This window comes from Tiliqua scincoides, chromosome 2, assembly GCF_035046505.1.
Source record: "Tiliqua scincoides isolate rTilSci1 chromosome 2, rTilSci1.hap2, whole genome shotgun sequence".
NCBI lineage: Eukaryota > Metazoa > Chordata > Lepidosauria > Squamata > Scincidae > Tiliqua > Tiliqua scincoides.
The window spans coordinates 144,333,901-144,350,431 of NC_089822.1; positions in this window are offsets into that span (position 1 = coordinate 144,333,901).

The following is a 16,531-nucleotide window of genomic DNA, read 5'->3' on the forward strand; positions in this document are numbered from 1 at the left end:
TTACCTCAGGCGCAACTCAGAACTGAGGCTAGGCCGGGGCAAGTCCCTTGAGCCAATCCAGCAGTGTCACGAAAGTGCCGTAAAGGGAGAGAAAGGAGGCTGGCGCAAGCCCTGCTTGTCCAGCCCAGAAGGTAAGCCCGCACCAGCAGAGTCAGGCCGGCATAGGGAGGGGGGGCGTGGGGAGGGTGGGAAGGAGGCATTTTGGGGTGGGGGGAGGGTGAGCGATAAGTAGACCATGCATGGGCAGCAGGTGAAGGGGTGGGGCCAGGACCCCACCACTTCTGCCAGATCCTGTCCCTGGTCCCAGGCAGTCTGGGGCAGCTCCAGGCTGCTTGGATCTGCACCACCTCGTGAAGTGGCACAAATCTGTGTAGCCACATTGGGGTTGCTGTGGCTTTACCACGGTAAGGGGAAGCAATGCCCCACTTTTGGCCCCAACCCGGCTCTGGAGGCAGGGCAGGTCTGGTGGCCTGCCTGCCTGCTCCAGGGCAGATTAGGATTCGGCTGTCAGTCTTGCAGCAGCTGACCAGCAGCAGCTATTCTGATAAGAACAGAGGTCTTTCCCAACCTTACCAGAAGATGCCATGCAAGTGAGCTATAACCCCTCTCATTAACAAGCAGTGAGTTTAGGTCTTTACTGGGAAATCAAGGCAAATCAAATGGTACTGCATCTATCAGAAATGCATTCTGAACCCGTACTTAGGCTGTGATCAGATCACCCTGTTGAAGCATGACCCTTAAGATTCCTAAGGTGCTGTTTCCCAGACTTCTGATAAGAGATGCGCATTATTTTTCTGAATTAAGACTGAAGGTCACTCTTACAATGGAAAAGAATAGACAGGAGACTGCCCAGACCAGTGACTCATTCCAAAGTCCAGTGGGTGGCTTCTTGTGATGGCAGGTAATTTTGGTATGTCTCCGAGTAAAGATTGACACTGGGAATTAGTCAGGGAGAATAAAGGGAGCAACATCTGGTTCTGTTTTGCTTGTGAAATTATCTCCCACACTGACCAAGCAGGGTCTTCTCTGAAGTATCTAAACGCAAAAGACACATACACACATGGTTGTTATCAAACAGTATTGTGCAAAATTAAATTGGCTACTTTATGGCGAAATGGAGAAGGAGAGCAGGCATTTCAAACATATGCGCTTCTCTTGGTGAGGTCTGGAAGCCATCACAGCCCGAGGATGGCTACTTCAAACTATCTTATGAATAGTTAAAGGCCTCTCGCTTAGATGAATAAGCAGGGCTGCGTTTAATAAAGTTATCAAGAACATAGGAGTATGGGGGCCATGGCCTGAAACTAATAAGCTGCTTGGTGAGCTTGAGATAGTTCATATGTGCAAAGCATTCCTCTAAAGGTGACCTGTGAAGGCAAAGCACCGTACCAAATTCCACTAACTGCACCAAGATGTGTCCTGAACACTCTCCTTGGCTAGGCTTGGGGGCTTGGTATTCAGCACCTGGTAATATCAAATCTGTCCAGCATGACAACTTTCTTTCTTCAGACTCATCCAGTGCCTATCACTAAATTCAACAGGGCAATTTCTTTTATGGCCAGGACTATATGGGCACATTGGCATTACAGAGAAAACAGAGCCTATGAATCAGGCCACATCCAGTCAAGAGTTGAGTGAGCATTTAGCCTGAGATTCCATGCAGTGAAATCATGCAGTGAAATCATGCTGAAGCCAAAGTCAAAGACTGAAGTCATGTGACAAGGCACGTGATTGCAGCCGAGAGGAACTGTCTTCAAGTAGAGTAACCTGGTGCAAGACTCATGCATTGCCTACTCATTTGATGTGGCAAAATCAAAGTGAGGGTGACTCTCTGGCCTGATGGTGAATGGGACCAGACTTGCTCAGATGGATACATTTTGGTTGCAAAATAGATTTAAAAGGAACTGTGTTGTAACGCAATGAATTTTGCTATAAAATGACACAGAAAATCTGAAACAGAAAATTTTGCAAAGTTTAAATTGCCATGTTATAAAGCAGCCCAGGGATATTTATCTGCTAGTAAACATGCCACAACAGAGGGATGTTTCTTTCCGACATGTACAAGTTTGTATTGTGGCCAAGTTCATGGGAAAGGGGCTGTAACACCCTGCCAGTATACATGTCATGTGTGCATAAGCTCCCTGTTTGGCTAACATCTGAAGGTCTTTCAGCACTTTTAAAGCACTAATTTCTACTGTTGATTGATGACTCAATCCAGTAGAGGGCTTATGGTGGTGGATCTCATAATCCAGCACCATAAATCCTGTTATGGCACCACAAAAGCCACAGTGTCATTGTATGCTATGGAGCCACTGGCACAAACAGCTAGTGGCTCCATGCCCATGTCAGTGGCTCCTGAACAGCCCACCGGAGCAGACAAGGTGGCAGAGGGGACAGTCCAGGGGTGGTTTGGAGGAGAAATGGGATGGGTATCAGACCAAACTGGGGCCAGGAGGGGTGGGAGGGAATGGATCTTGGTGGCGGCAGCAGCTGGGATCCTCTCCCCATTTCCCAGCCTTGACCTGCACCCTGAGGCTCCTTAGATTTACGCCAACTAAATAGCTGGTGTAGGTCTGAGAAGACCCATTGGCAGCCATGCGACCTACTAGTGGGTCTGGGCCATCAGGTCACGCCTTCAACATAGGGTGCAATACACACTCCAGCAGCATGGCTATATCCCGTAGGATGCTGGGGGATCGGATTGGAGCATAAGGAAATATCACAACATTGTGGTAGCCAGCAAGAACATCTCTCCACATACACTTCTCATATGGATTGGGTCTGCAAATGACATTGAGGGCATTCCTAGTTTATCCTAGGAGGTACTGGTGTCAGGTTGCTGGGGGGATCTAGGGCAAAGTCCTGCACTGCCCCTCATGGTGCCCCTAACTGCACTTTGGGCTACCAGTACTGAGGATTCAGGGATTAGCCTAGCCAAGGGGTCTCAGAAAGGAGTGGACCCTCAGTGAGCACTTGACTCAGCCAATCTCTAATACTACCCTGATGATAGACTATGTTCAGACAAACAGGTACTTTTACTTAATAATCCTTAACGGACTATTCTCACTGAAAATTGAGGAATATGTTCATCCCAAAGAAGCTTTTAAAACCTAGGGCTAATCTCCAAGTTTCAGTAGAAGAAGTGTTTTGGGGGGGGGAGCCTATAAAAAGACAAAAATATAAGCTTATATCCCAAATTCCTCTTTTCTTCCATTGCACAAATTAGAGAATACAAACGTAGTGGAACTGTAGACGTCTAAGAACAGCTTTGATTTTTCTAAACATTTACCATTCTGTTTTATGTAGGCAGTCAGAAACATGGCTAGGAAATACAAAATGTAAATCTTAAAATGAACCTGAACGCCTGGGAGACTTTACATATCTTCTCAAAACAAATGGATGTTGCAGCTAAATCTCAAACAGGAGAATCACAGAGATTCAATAGCCATGGATTCATGGAATGAAATCAGACATGGGATGATTTTTGTTGGGGTTGTACTTTCATGTTGCTGAAGGAAACCTATGTCAGTTTATTATCTTTCCTATTTATGTTGACACCTATAATTGGTTTCAGTTTTCCTTCCTTTTACGGATGATGTTAGTTGAGTCTTCTGAGTAGAAAAGTGAGTTGTAAAAAGTAAAAATGTGTGCCAAAAAGATTAATGCTTGTTTTTTTGCAAAAATGGATTGAGTTTTTCAAGATCAGAGACTATGTGATGCCTGTGCTGCCCCACCTACTGGCTTCAACCAATTAGCATTCAGGCCCAATGCATGATTCTGATTCTTTTCTTTTTAACCCTTAATGGCCAACTTTTGCACACTTTGGGGAGTGCCATTTCCCATATGCTTACCCACCCCAGCTGTGGGCTTTATCTAGTCATGACACTGCTCCTTTCTTACTCCCTCCAGAGGAAGCTCCAGTTGCCTCTTCCCTTTATGCCTGTTCTTATCAGCAATTGAGGTTTCTTATTTATTAAAAGACTTGTATCCCACTTTTTGCTCCCAAAGGGACTCACAAGAAACCAACAAAATAATGTACAACCAATAAAAACAATTTTGAAAAATCCAACAAAAGAAACAGAAACTGTACATTGAAAGTCAGCAATCAAAAACTAGAAAATAAAGTCAACTACAGGGTACAGTGAGATGAAAAAGTCTTAGCGATCTACTGAGATGTCAAAAGAGAGGGGCACTAATTGGCCCATCTAGGTTGATCCTCAGCTGAGAAGGTCCTGCTCCTCATCTCTGGCAACTGGACCTCAGACTCAGTCATGGACCAAGGCCTCTACTGACGACTGAAGTGTGTGGACAGATTCATGTGGAAGAAGGCAGTCCTTAAAAAATCCTGGTCCCAAACCATATAGATCTTTAAAGGCTACTATCAGATTCTGGAATTATACTCGGAAATATCCTGGAAAGATATTGGTTACCACTGACTGGTTAAGCAGCCTGAGGCCCCGATCTTATCTCCCATCAGCCATGCCAATGTAGCTGTGCCTAGAAAGCTCACACTGCATCCAATCCAAGGGCAAATGATAGGTAAGTATAAAACATTTATACATACCTCTAGTTAAGCCCAGAAGTCATTTATGGGTCTCCTCGGACATATGCCACCACTTTTGGATGGACTTCCCTTCCCCCATGGTGACTCCATGGAGGCCAACTCCATCAGCATCACTCAAGGTGCAGCCTGTTCATCCTGCCGGTGCTGGCAAATGGAGTGCCAGGACCTGCACTGGCCCTGCCCATATCATTTCCAGATAGGCTGGAAGTCATCACAGCAGCAAGTGTGGATGGGGAAACATATCTGGGCCTTGAGGAAATAGGTGGAGATGAGAGGGGCTGGTGGAATCACAAGGAAAGGACCAGGGTACAGACTGCAGTGAAAAGGCTGAGGTTGAGAGTGGCAGAGAGCCTGAAGCAAGCCAGAACAGGTATGGGGTGAGCCTAAGAACAGGCTGTGAACCCATGTGCAGTGGGGGAGCTAGTCTCTTCCACTGAACAAACTCTCTTGACCAATGCCACAGGCCACAGATGTTGGGTCATCTCCTAGACCAGGCATCTCTAAACTTTTTGGCCAAAGGGCCACATCAAATATCTGGCACAGTGTTGAGGGCTGGAAAAAAAATTAAATATAAAATTTAAATACATTAGAGATGAAACTTAGATGAATGAATGAATGAATGAATGAATGAATGAATGAATGAATGAATGAGTGAGCTCCAACATCCAGGATTTCTCAAAGCACCAACAAAGACCATGAAATAAAGCACACACTTAAATGGACCCTCCCCATTCTCCCACCCCACAAGCACAACTCTGGTTGTGTTTGGTCACTTGGGCCAGAGGCTCTCAGGAGATCAGAGGCTGGCTGCGGGCCAGATAGAGGCTCTCCATGGGCCTCATCCGGCCCCTAGGCCGGGGTCTAGAGACCCCTGTCCTAGACCGAGCTTCATCATACAGTTGATGAGGACTGTTAGCGCTGGAAAACCTTTCATTTGTTTTACAAAAGTTGTTTTTCTCAAGCTCTCAAGTTCCGGGAACTGGCTAGGGTCATAAACCATTAAATGTGCTGTTCCAGCAGGATTCTGAGCTGGAAAGCTTTATCTGCATTTTGGAGGCCAGAAAACTACATTAAGCAGCAAGCAAGCTCTGTTCAAATCTGTAGTGTTGAATTCTTTGGATTAATTAAGGAGTGGGGGGAGTGGTGATTACATGGCCTTTTAAATGAGATCAGGAATGTGGCCTTCTTGACCTGAGAATCGGTGGCCTCTCGCCAGCAGTCCTTCTAAGAATCATATTACTGGTCTGGTCCTGTTCTTTGCAGGCACCCAGCACCAGGTACCCATGTGTCTCCTGCACACCATGAATGAAACCAGAATAAGCAGAAATAAAATAGTGACCACATAAAAGTCAATTTTAGAATGTTACTTTTTTGTTGAAAATAGCTTAATCAAAAAATTATCTCTCATAAAAATGTCAAAATGACAGTACCTAATTTACCATGCATCTGAAGTTGTTAGTTGCAGAGAGAGAGAGAGAGAGAGAGAGAGAGAGAGAGAGAGAGAGAATTTTAACATTGCAGAAGGGATGAAGCGGTCACTCCGAGTTTTCTTATTACGACTTCACAGTGTTCTTACTCCAGTAATAGAATGCATGGCTTAATGAATCTGAAAGCCGAGGATCTTAAACCTCCTCAGGATGTGGAAGATTTATAAGGATTCAGGAGACCCTGTTGGAATTATGGATATAACGTAACATTTACAACAGGGACTTTGTCTCCCTCATGCAGCTATGCAGAGGGTAGCTGAATTCGGGAGAGGATATTAGACCCATCCTCAGCAGGACAACTCCGAAATGCCGGCTAGCATTAAAAAAGCAATTTAAAACGCATAATGCTCAGGAAGCACCTAATTTTACTGCCAGCTGGGTGTTAAATTAATTGCGCATATATAGAAAGCAGCAGAAGATGAGAGAGAGTTGGTCTTTGAAGGTGCATACTTTGTAGAAAGTGCTTTTGTTTCTCTGGTCTAAGGTGACTGCAGCAACCCTTATAAAGATGCTCTGGTCAGCAGTGGAATGATGAAGCAAAAGATTAAACTAATTAACTCTTCTGGCTGGCAGATTGAATGTGGCACTCTGATCGTGAAGCTGGCCTGAAGTCCTTGTCCTTGTCAGAGGCTGCACTTGCAAGGACGTGTATCTCTATTAGGGGAAGCTCTTTCGTTCAGTAATACTAGAGTGCATGCTCTATAGGCAGAAGGTCTCACATTCAGTGCTGGGCTTCACCAGGTAGGGCTGGGAAAGGTCCCTGTTTGAAACTCTGGAGATCCACTGCTGCTCAGTGTATAGACAATACAGCGTTAAGATAGATGACAAGTCTAGTTCAGTAGAAGGTGGCCTCATGAGTTCATTCAAGAGTCAGTGGTGCTTGAGTCTGAATGTGGCTCATGGAAAAGCCCTTGGTGTTTTCAGAGTACAGAAAAATAGCCTTGTTGGATTACAGTCTGTGAGTGGGTAGTGCTAATGAGTCTCCAGACACACCAAGCCTGGAGTCTTGCCTTCTTGTCCATAAGAGTACTAACCAAATGCCCATCCTAATGCAAACCGGGGACCCGTAAGTTTGTTTATTGCAAGGGGGATCCTGCTGGAATCCCTCCCAGTGACAATAGGGCCAGGCTGCCCAGAGAGAGGGGTACAAGGCAGGTTTTGCTCCAACTGCGTTCCCAAGATCACTACTTGAGTTTTCCTCCTAGGATTGACAAACAATCATTCATTTACATGGGAGAAAATAAAGGAGTGAACTCAAAGGACACTACCGGGGGGGCGGCTTAGACCCCCTTCTTTTCCCCTGTAGACCCCCAACTTTTGGAAACTAATTCTGATCCTACCTGCAGGGCTCCACAGCTCCATCCAGACATTATGGTATTTCTTGGTCACTTGAGTCTAAGGTCCAAATAGGGCCTTGCACTGACCAAACTAGCATTCCCATAGGCAATTAGGCAGCCTACTGGGGCGGGGTCAGTAAAATATGTTTTTACTTTCCTCCTGCTGGCTGTCCAATCACCTCCTGCCACTGTGCTGCTCTATCAGCACAGCTGCATCAGCGCCAACGGAAGGGGTTAGGATTGGGCAGTAAGAGGAAATGTTGGCATCTAACCTTCCTAGATCCCAAGTGTTTTTTCAGGGCTAAACTATATGTGACATTTAAAGTGTTGTTAGTCCAGATGGGCTGAGTATTTCTTTAATCAATAGCAGCTAAATTGGGGGCCTCACCAAATGAGATTTCTGCAGGGGGACTTTGGGGTGTTTGGTGTGGGTATGGTGTTTGGGTGGGAGTGGGGTTGTTTGAGGGGTTGTTTTCTTGCATTGCCCATCCTCAGCGTAACTGGTACAGTATTTTTGTTTGGATCCTGAATGGCTTATAGTTCCTTTCTTTGGTTCTTCTTTCTTTCTTGTCCCTGTAGACATGAAGCAGCTGATCACGTAAAATAGGAGGTGGGACTTCTGCAGCCCAATCCGATGCAGGCTCACTTTGATTTGTGTCTCACCGTATTCAGTAGGGCTTCCTCTCAAGAACTTGCACAGGGCTTGCACAGGGCTGCAGTTTTGAAGACCTGAAAACAGGGTTTGGCGAGAGGCCGTAACTGGCAGAATGCACGCTAGCTCTCCCAGGTTCAGTCTCAGCATCTCCAGTCAAAGGATCTCAGGTGGCAAGTGCAGGAAAAAGACCTCAGAGAGTCATTGCTAACCCTCTCGCACTTCTTCTGCAAAGCACCAGCTTGCTGACCAGTAATTAGCTCTGCTGAAGTCCGGCACAGTGGCTCTAACTACAAAGGCATTCATTTTTGAGGAACTCTCTCTCTCTCTCTCTCTCTCTCTCTCTCTCTCTCTCTCTCTGCAGAATACATAAGAAACCTTTCTGGGCATGATTGCTTAAGCCCCTCCTGTGATCTCACACAGTAGAGCTAAAAAGTGGATTAAGAAAAAGTAATAAGCTAAAGAAAAAGAAACATAGTGCTTTGCTCATTTATTTTATATATTAAGGGGAATGCTGACCTTTGTGATAGCTTTCTCCCCACCACCCCCACCAGTATTCACTAGTGATGAATAGAATATATTTGGAGTTTAAATGAAACAGAGCACTTTGAAAAGGCAGAAAATTAGCAACATATGGGCCAAGCAACCAAAGAGAGATGAGCAAAAGGGAGATGGGGGGTGGAGGGGGGAAGAGGGACGAAAGGAATTTCAGAAGCTGCTGTGATCTCAGAGAGGAATATTTTAATGTATATCTTCTCATATTGTTATTGCAGGAGACCAGAACACATGGTGATGGTGATGGCAATGCATTTTCAAGAATGTTTGAAGGGCATTCACATCAGGAGTGATATCCGAGGTCAGCCAGGTTGGACACTGGCTGAGGGCCCACACACATCAGAAGGCAGAACCAGCCAACTCACGCCCTTCAACCCCAGTGCCAGTGGTAGCACCTAATGCACCATAGGGAGTGACTTTGTCTGTCTTCATCAGCACAGATTCACATTCCTGCAAACATGATAAATTATACTGAGTACCTTCAACAACTGCATTTCTCAGGGACATGATGTCCTCCAAAGTTATTCTCTGTACCTGTGGAGTGGGTGATCACACTGGCAGGCTCTATCCCACCACATGCTTGACCTCCATTCCATTGTTGGAATGTGTTCATAACTTGTGAACAGCCTTGTGTGTGTAAGAAACACCACTGTATTGGTGTGGTACAATAAAGACTGTGGCGTAGCTAGGTCATTTGACACTCAGGGCCCATAAATTTTTGTCACCACCCCATATGACCCATTTGTCAGTGGGTAACAGTGCCTGGCAAGATGGGGAGCAAAACTGAGAGCCAGTTGGAGTGGAAGCCCAGGTCTACCCAGCAGGTAGATCTGGGCTCCAAGTCCAGACAGGAGCTCAGGTCTACCTGCCTAGAAGAGGGGTCCAGAGGGTGGTTGGAATGGGAGCCCAAGTAGCTTAGGTAGGTAGATCAGGAGCCCAGGTAGATCAGCAAGTAGATCTGGGCTCCAAGTCTGGATGGGCTTTTTGTTACATAAGAGAGTTGCATTTTTGTTTTCTGGTTTTTTGGCCATGACTTTTGATAGAATGAAGATACTTCACTCCGGCTTGTTTCATTGCACTCTGCTATAAATCACACATCGAATGCTATATAACATGATGGTATTATTCCTAACAACCACGATTGTAGTGATTTTGGTCACTAGTGGTATCACCCACCTGAGGGTAGCACCTGGGGCAGACTGCCCCCCTGCCCCCCCCCCCGCTAGCTAAGCCACTGAGTACAGATGAGCTGTACCAATCATGCAGTCTTCAGAGCAACCATGAAGCTTACTGGGCAACCTTCTCTCAGCCTAGCGTATCTCAGAGGGTTGTTGCTGTATAATAAAGTGTGTAGTGTGTAGTGTGTAAAAATCTAAATCTTTTTAGATTGTGAGCCCTTTGGGGACAGGGAGCCATTAGATATTTGATTTTCTCTGTAAACCGCTTTGTGAACTTTTTGTTGAAAAGCAGTATATAAATACTGTTGTTGTTGTTGTTGTTAGTGGGCTGGGGAGGGGAAATCATACACATCACTCTGAGCTCCTTGGAGGAAGGGCAGGATAAAAATGTAATAAGGAAGTAAACACACACACAGCTACCCCTTTCCTGACTCTCCCCTACAAACCTCAGTAGTTCTCATACCACTTTGCTGGTCATTACAACACATTTTTGCCTCCTGAATCCCCAGAGTGGTGATTGAGAAGTCCCAAGGGGCAGTATGCTCCCAAGCCTGCTTCCCCGCCTCATAGTAACTTTAACCTGTGCAGGTGCCTTCTGCAATCACTCTTAGACAGCTAGCTCATTCATTTTATCCATCACTTATATTTTTGCTTTTCAAGCGTGTATTTTAGGAAGGCTTCAAATGGATGGGCTGCCCAACAAAAGGAATCTGAGGGAGCGTGTCATGGCTCTTTCATGGCACTCATTCTCTTGCCCCTGCTTGGCCAGACCAGTGCCAGACAACATGGAGCTCCACTCTTACATTCTTCCACCTCACCTACATTCACTGTGGGGAAGTGCAGTTCTGTGGCTTCAGACTGTGCCCTTTATTTTTTTTTAAGCGCCTACAACTCTTTGGCTTGACAATCATGTGATCTTGCACTGAAGTTTTGAAAACAGAGAGCACATACTTCTTTGTTTGTGGGATTTTATAAGTATGCAAGCTCAATCCTAACCTGCGCTGGTACAGCCAGACTGCTTGGATACTGCACTGTATCCAATGTAGCTTAGGAGCAACTACCGTGCATGTGTGTGTGTCCTTCGGTAATCCCTAAATGAAAGCATATTCTGGAGATCTTCTGCAGTGGAATAATCCCACAACAGTAGTGGGGACTGGGAGAGTAAATGCAAAGCATTATGGGAATTTGTAGCAAGTATTGAACCAGAATAATACATGAGAGGAATGGGACCAAACTCACTACGAAAGTTTGCTGAACTTTCAGAGTTTTGAAAAGTGAGTAAGCATGTCAGTGAACATGGTATTTGCTCTCCATGTACCAGAGGACATTATACAGGGACCAATTTTCTAGCTAAATTGAAGATTGTGTTCTCCAGTTGTGTCTCTTTTCCTGTGCAACTCTCTACCACTTCAACTTAACATCTAACTCTGTTTTTCCATTTAAGCACCTACTTAGAACACATCTGTTCATCCTGATTTACCCATGGAACCTTCTTTCCTTTTCCTTCACTTTCCCTCCCTTCTTCATATGACTTTGTCTTTAGAATGTAAGCAGAACCTGTGTTGTTTTTCATTTCGATACAGAGGTTAGTAATTTTAGTCGTAGTCAACATTTTGCTTAAATTTATGAACGTGACAATTAACAATTGACTATCAACCTGCAATCATATGGGAGGGGAATTTCCTCACTAGTATCTGGCATGATTGCTCATAGTTTTCTACACCTGATAATTGCTTCATCTTCTTATTGGTAAATTGACACTTTTAGCTCTTGGTTTGGAACTGATAGGACCAACATACCAAAAGTGGGATACATTAGGCATGAGTGGCAAAAGAAAGATCATTTCGTACCTGCAGTATATATATATAGTTGGGGCTGCCCAGGAGGTCCTTCAGCCTTACTATGCTTTTGGACCAGTCCCCCAATTCCTTTTATACCACCATGGTAACATAAAATTGCAATTTCATTTAGGTGTGGGGAGACATTAGGATTAACCACCCAGGGCTCAATCTTATACAATTTTCCAACGCCGGTGCAACTGTGCCAATGGGGCATGCACTGCATCTTGGAGTGAGGCAGCAGTCACAGGGGCCTCCTTAAAGTATAGGAACGTTTGTTCCGTTACCCTGGGGCTGCATTGCGGCTGCACCGGTACTGGAAAATTGGATAGGATTGAGCCCCCAATCCTTTGAATATCTACTAAGGAGTAAGTCCCATTGAGTTCAGTGGGGCTTAAACCATGGAAAGTGTGCATGGGATTGCAGCCTAAAGACCCAATCTGATCCCTCCGTTACAGTGCCAGAACACACATTCTGGCACTGTAACACACTTTCCAGCTGTCACAAATACTGTTGGAAGCAGCAAGCAGCTGGATCTGTGTGGTAACTGACTGAGGATGCCCACTGCCACAGGTAAGACAGCGTAGGGGGTGGGAGGGTGCTCAGGGTGGCAGGGACAGGGTGGAATGAGGGGCAGAAGGAAGGTAGATCTGGCCCAGGAAGGAGGCAGCCTTGGTGGCTGTGGCACCTCTCAAATCCTTCCTGGCCAGATCTGCCTTTCACAGGTCAATGTGGACTTGCGATATTGCTGGTGCAGGTCCAAGTTGATGCATGGGGGCAGCAAAGGTTTACCTCACAGGCTTACCCTGGAAATGTTCCCTTCCCTCAAGGAGACCTGCAGAGGCCAAACTCTCGCGGGATGCAGCAGACGCCATATTGGTAGGGTTGGGAGGTAGGATTGGGCTGCAAACCTAGTTAGGATTCCATATATTTTTAAAGAAACTGTGATTACGTATTATGTAAAGATCAGGGGCATTATTCTTAAGCCTGGCTTGTATGTTTCCTCTCAGCAGGCATGGTAGAGAAGCGTGAACACTCACACATTCTCACTGCACACCTGTAACATGAAATACAGTTTCCATCATGGGCAATATGCACCAACCTTCTCCCTGAAAAAAGGGGGGAAGATTGCACAGACCATGAGCACATACAGCTGTGTGTCACCTTACTTTTTAAAAGCGGTCTGCGTATACCTGTATACCCACTGCCCCAAAATGCATCTGCAAGGTATAACATAAACTTATAATGTAGAAGTGAAAACCAAAACATGGATAACATTGACATACAGCCCTATACATAATAAACCTGTTGGTTAGATCCTCTTAAGTGCCAGGTTTCAGAATCTACCCTACATCTATGTTGAATTCCCTCCCAGCTTGCCTCTGGATAACTTTCCTCACATAACTTAAGCAGAAGGTCTCTCCCAAGCAGCCTGTTTTGGTTCCCAGACAGCAATCAGCATAGGCTAACGAAAGTATTGGCCACTGCTTAGTGACTGCCCACAGTGCATTTAATAAAGTATTTTTAAAGTCACCTTTTTCACCCAAGTCAGGATCTGTGGCCTGCTCATGTAGTAGAGAGAGATAGAATTCCAGCAAGGAATCAGAGATACTCAGGACTGGGGCATTTCCTGACACACTTCAACTCCCACCTTAAGTTTATGTTTTGCTCCAGACTTAATGGATTGCTCATTGTGTAGCAGCAGTCACTAGGAGGAGGCATTTAAATGGCCTTTATCTGGTTGCTGTTCCGTGTGGACAAGCCTTCAGTCCTACATTCCTACCCCCCTCCCGTGTCACTAGTTCTCAAAGTCACAATTTCTGACCTGCTGTATCCATTTCCCTTGAGGGGAAAAACCTGATTTTTGGCCCAAGGTCAGCTGCATTGCTGAAAGCATTTTATAGTTTCACATGAAACCACTAGGTTATTTCCTCCTCTTTTTTTCAAAGTCCCTATTGAATTTGTCCACACATAAAGGCATATTTCATGCCCAACATATATCAATCAGATCACTGGAAGACACATGAATGTGGAGAACGTCATGACGTAAAGACATTTCAAGGAAGAAGAAAGACGCTTTCACAAATCCCACACGTGGAATGCTAGTTGTACGCTAACAAGTGATTCTAACATGGGAAAAAATTAGGCCCATTCTTTCCAAATACACAGGAGTCTCCATATTCATAACTGTAAGTAACTGCACGTTATTAACATGGGATAAGAAAGCCAAATGCACAAAGAGAATTTGTAAAAAAAAAACCAAAAACGCTAAACCCATTATTCATGACTTAATGCCAACATTCCCAAGATACAATGGAACTCATTACATTTGCCCCAGCCACTCTTTCTTCATTGTTATTGTTGTGTTTTAACAACTCTGTATACAATGAGGAAATGGAGGCTTGGAATGTGTGGGGCTCATCATGCCGGGAGGCTTTCTCTTCTCCAAAGACAGGATTGCTACCAACTCCTTCTCAAGCTGAAGGGCCTCTTGCGTTTCAGTCCAATAACCTGATGATTTTTTCAGCTTAAGTGTCGTATGAAGTCAGAGTATCCCATTGTTGTAGTAGCCCACAACACATACCACTGTAAAATGTGCTACAACTTCATAGCAGTATTTGTGTGTGCACATGTTTGCAACACACTCTTGTATGTTTTCATTTAAAAAAACCTGCTAAAAGAATCAGAACTTGGTGTGCAGAATTGAAACAGGTAGCCCAATCCTAAGCTGTGCTGGTGCAGCCAGGCTATGTGACCAGTGCTGCATCCAATGAAGCTTAGGAGGCAGTTGGAAGTCTCCTTGGGATAAAGGGATCTTACCCTGTGTAAAGGCTCAGCCACCCCTGTGGGACTACTTGAATTTGTGCCAGCAATTTAGCTGGTGCAAATCCAGGAAGCCTGTTTAATGTTGCCCAGCCTGGGAATGGGGGTAAGGATATGGTGGAGGAGGCCTCTGCCACCTCTGCCCCTTCCTGGGCCTGATTTTTCCCCCATTCACCCTCCCCTGCCCAAAAATGCCCCCTCCCTGCCTCCAGCATGCCCTCACACCACCCTCTCCCAGCCCCTGCACCACCTGGTGAACGCATACCATCTGGTGAACTTCTGCACTGGCCCACTGGCTCTCACATAGGCACAAGCATGCCTTACAACATGTTTGCAACACTCAGAGCCAGTGTGGGGACAGCCATGCCAGCTCAAGTCAAAGACAGAATTGTGCTATGAGTCTGTTTACTCACAACTTTAGAGTCTAGTCATGGAAAAAGACGTGCACATATCACCACCACTCTCTAGTCTAGACTCTAGAGCAGCCATTTTCAACCAGTGTGCCATGACACACTGATGTGCCACGAATGGTCTGCAAATATGCCATGGGAATTTGGGTGTGGGTGATTTATTATTAGGGCCATCGGGGATGTGAACCCCCCACCAGCAGCATGGTGTGCCTTCTCAATTATCAAAAGGCTGATGGTGTTCCTTGACAATTTTAGCACCTTGCCAGTGTGCCCTGAGATGAAAAAGGTTGAAAATCACTGCTCTGGAGTCTAGAGCTCCATACTGCCTTCGATGGACACATGAATCTTTTGCATGCTCAGGGGGTTTCCCTTCATTTCAGAGAGGAGGTGATCTATTCACAACTTGAAAAGAATATATGAACACATGGCTCCCTTACTGAAATGACTGAGGATGTCATTTCAGAAAAGAGAGCAGCATATTTGTTGTGGAACTCCAGCATCCAAAGCAAAATGCTTGATCTGAGTGATTATGTTTTACTCACAGGTCATTTACTGTGATATAAATTCTTCATGTATGACGGCCTCTCCTTCATAACTTAGTTGACACAAGTGCATTTCCAAATCACTCCCTGATAATAGTTGCAATGTGGAAAGTAGCTCTCATGGATGCAAATGAGGCTGCATGGAAGCTTCTAAATCTGTGCTCATGTTGGTTTTCCTTTGTTATTTAATGACTCCTTAGTGCCTGTCAAGATGATGTCAAGCTGCCAGTTTTTGTACTGGAAGCTGTTGCACTCTAAATGTTATCTCTTACCTTGAACCAAAATTTTTTAAGCAGTAATATGATCTGAAGCTCCTCTGTATTGCAATGGTTCCCCGACTTTGGTTTTATTAGTCACAGGTAGTTCATGAAAGATTTGGTAGCATGCTACAAAGACTGACGTGGTGATTTGATACCATGCCTGTTTATTTTAAAATGCAAAAACTGAAAGTAAACAGCTGATTCAAACAACCATTTTTCTATTGCAAGGGGACTTTGCAGTCACCTTAAAATGTGCATGTGGATCTGGATCAGGAGAACAGTCCCATATGCATTACATTCATAGATTAATTAGCTTACGGTCCAATCCTATTGCTGGGCAGTGCAAGTCTACTGCACACTGCCCTGGCAATGGTTGTCACAAATGTGCCATAAGGCACATCACAGCAGTCAGGAGAGGAAAGGTGCAGGTGGAAAGGCCAGTGCCAACACCCGGTTGGTGCTGGGCCTTGAAGCTGGTTGAATGACTGCTGGGAGCCACCAGCTAAGTTTCTCGCTGAGTGGCAGGAAGGTGTTCTGGGGCAAGTGGAAGGTGGGGGAAGGCTGGGAGGGGGCAAAACTGTGCAGGAGAGAGTTGTGGTTCAGGCCCAGGAGGGGATGAGGCAGCAGCAGAGACTGCGACTGCACCCTATCCCCCTCTCAGGCCTCTGAGTCCTACATGGGTCTCCTTGGTTCTGTGCCAGCCAAATCCATTTGACCCATAGGACCGCTGGGGCCTGACATGGGGATATTCCCTTACCCTGAGGAGATCTCCAGCTGCTTGGCCCCACAGGATACGGCGGCGGCCGTTTCAGCACCACTATATTGGGGGCAGCAGCCTTCATAGGACTGGGCTTCCCTATAGCTTGAAAATGGGATGAAACAAAT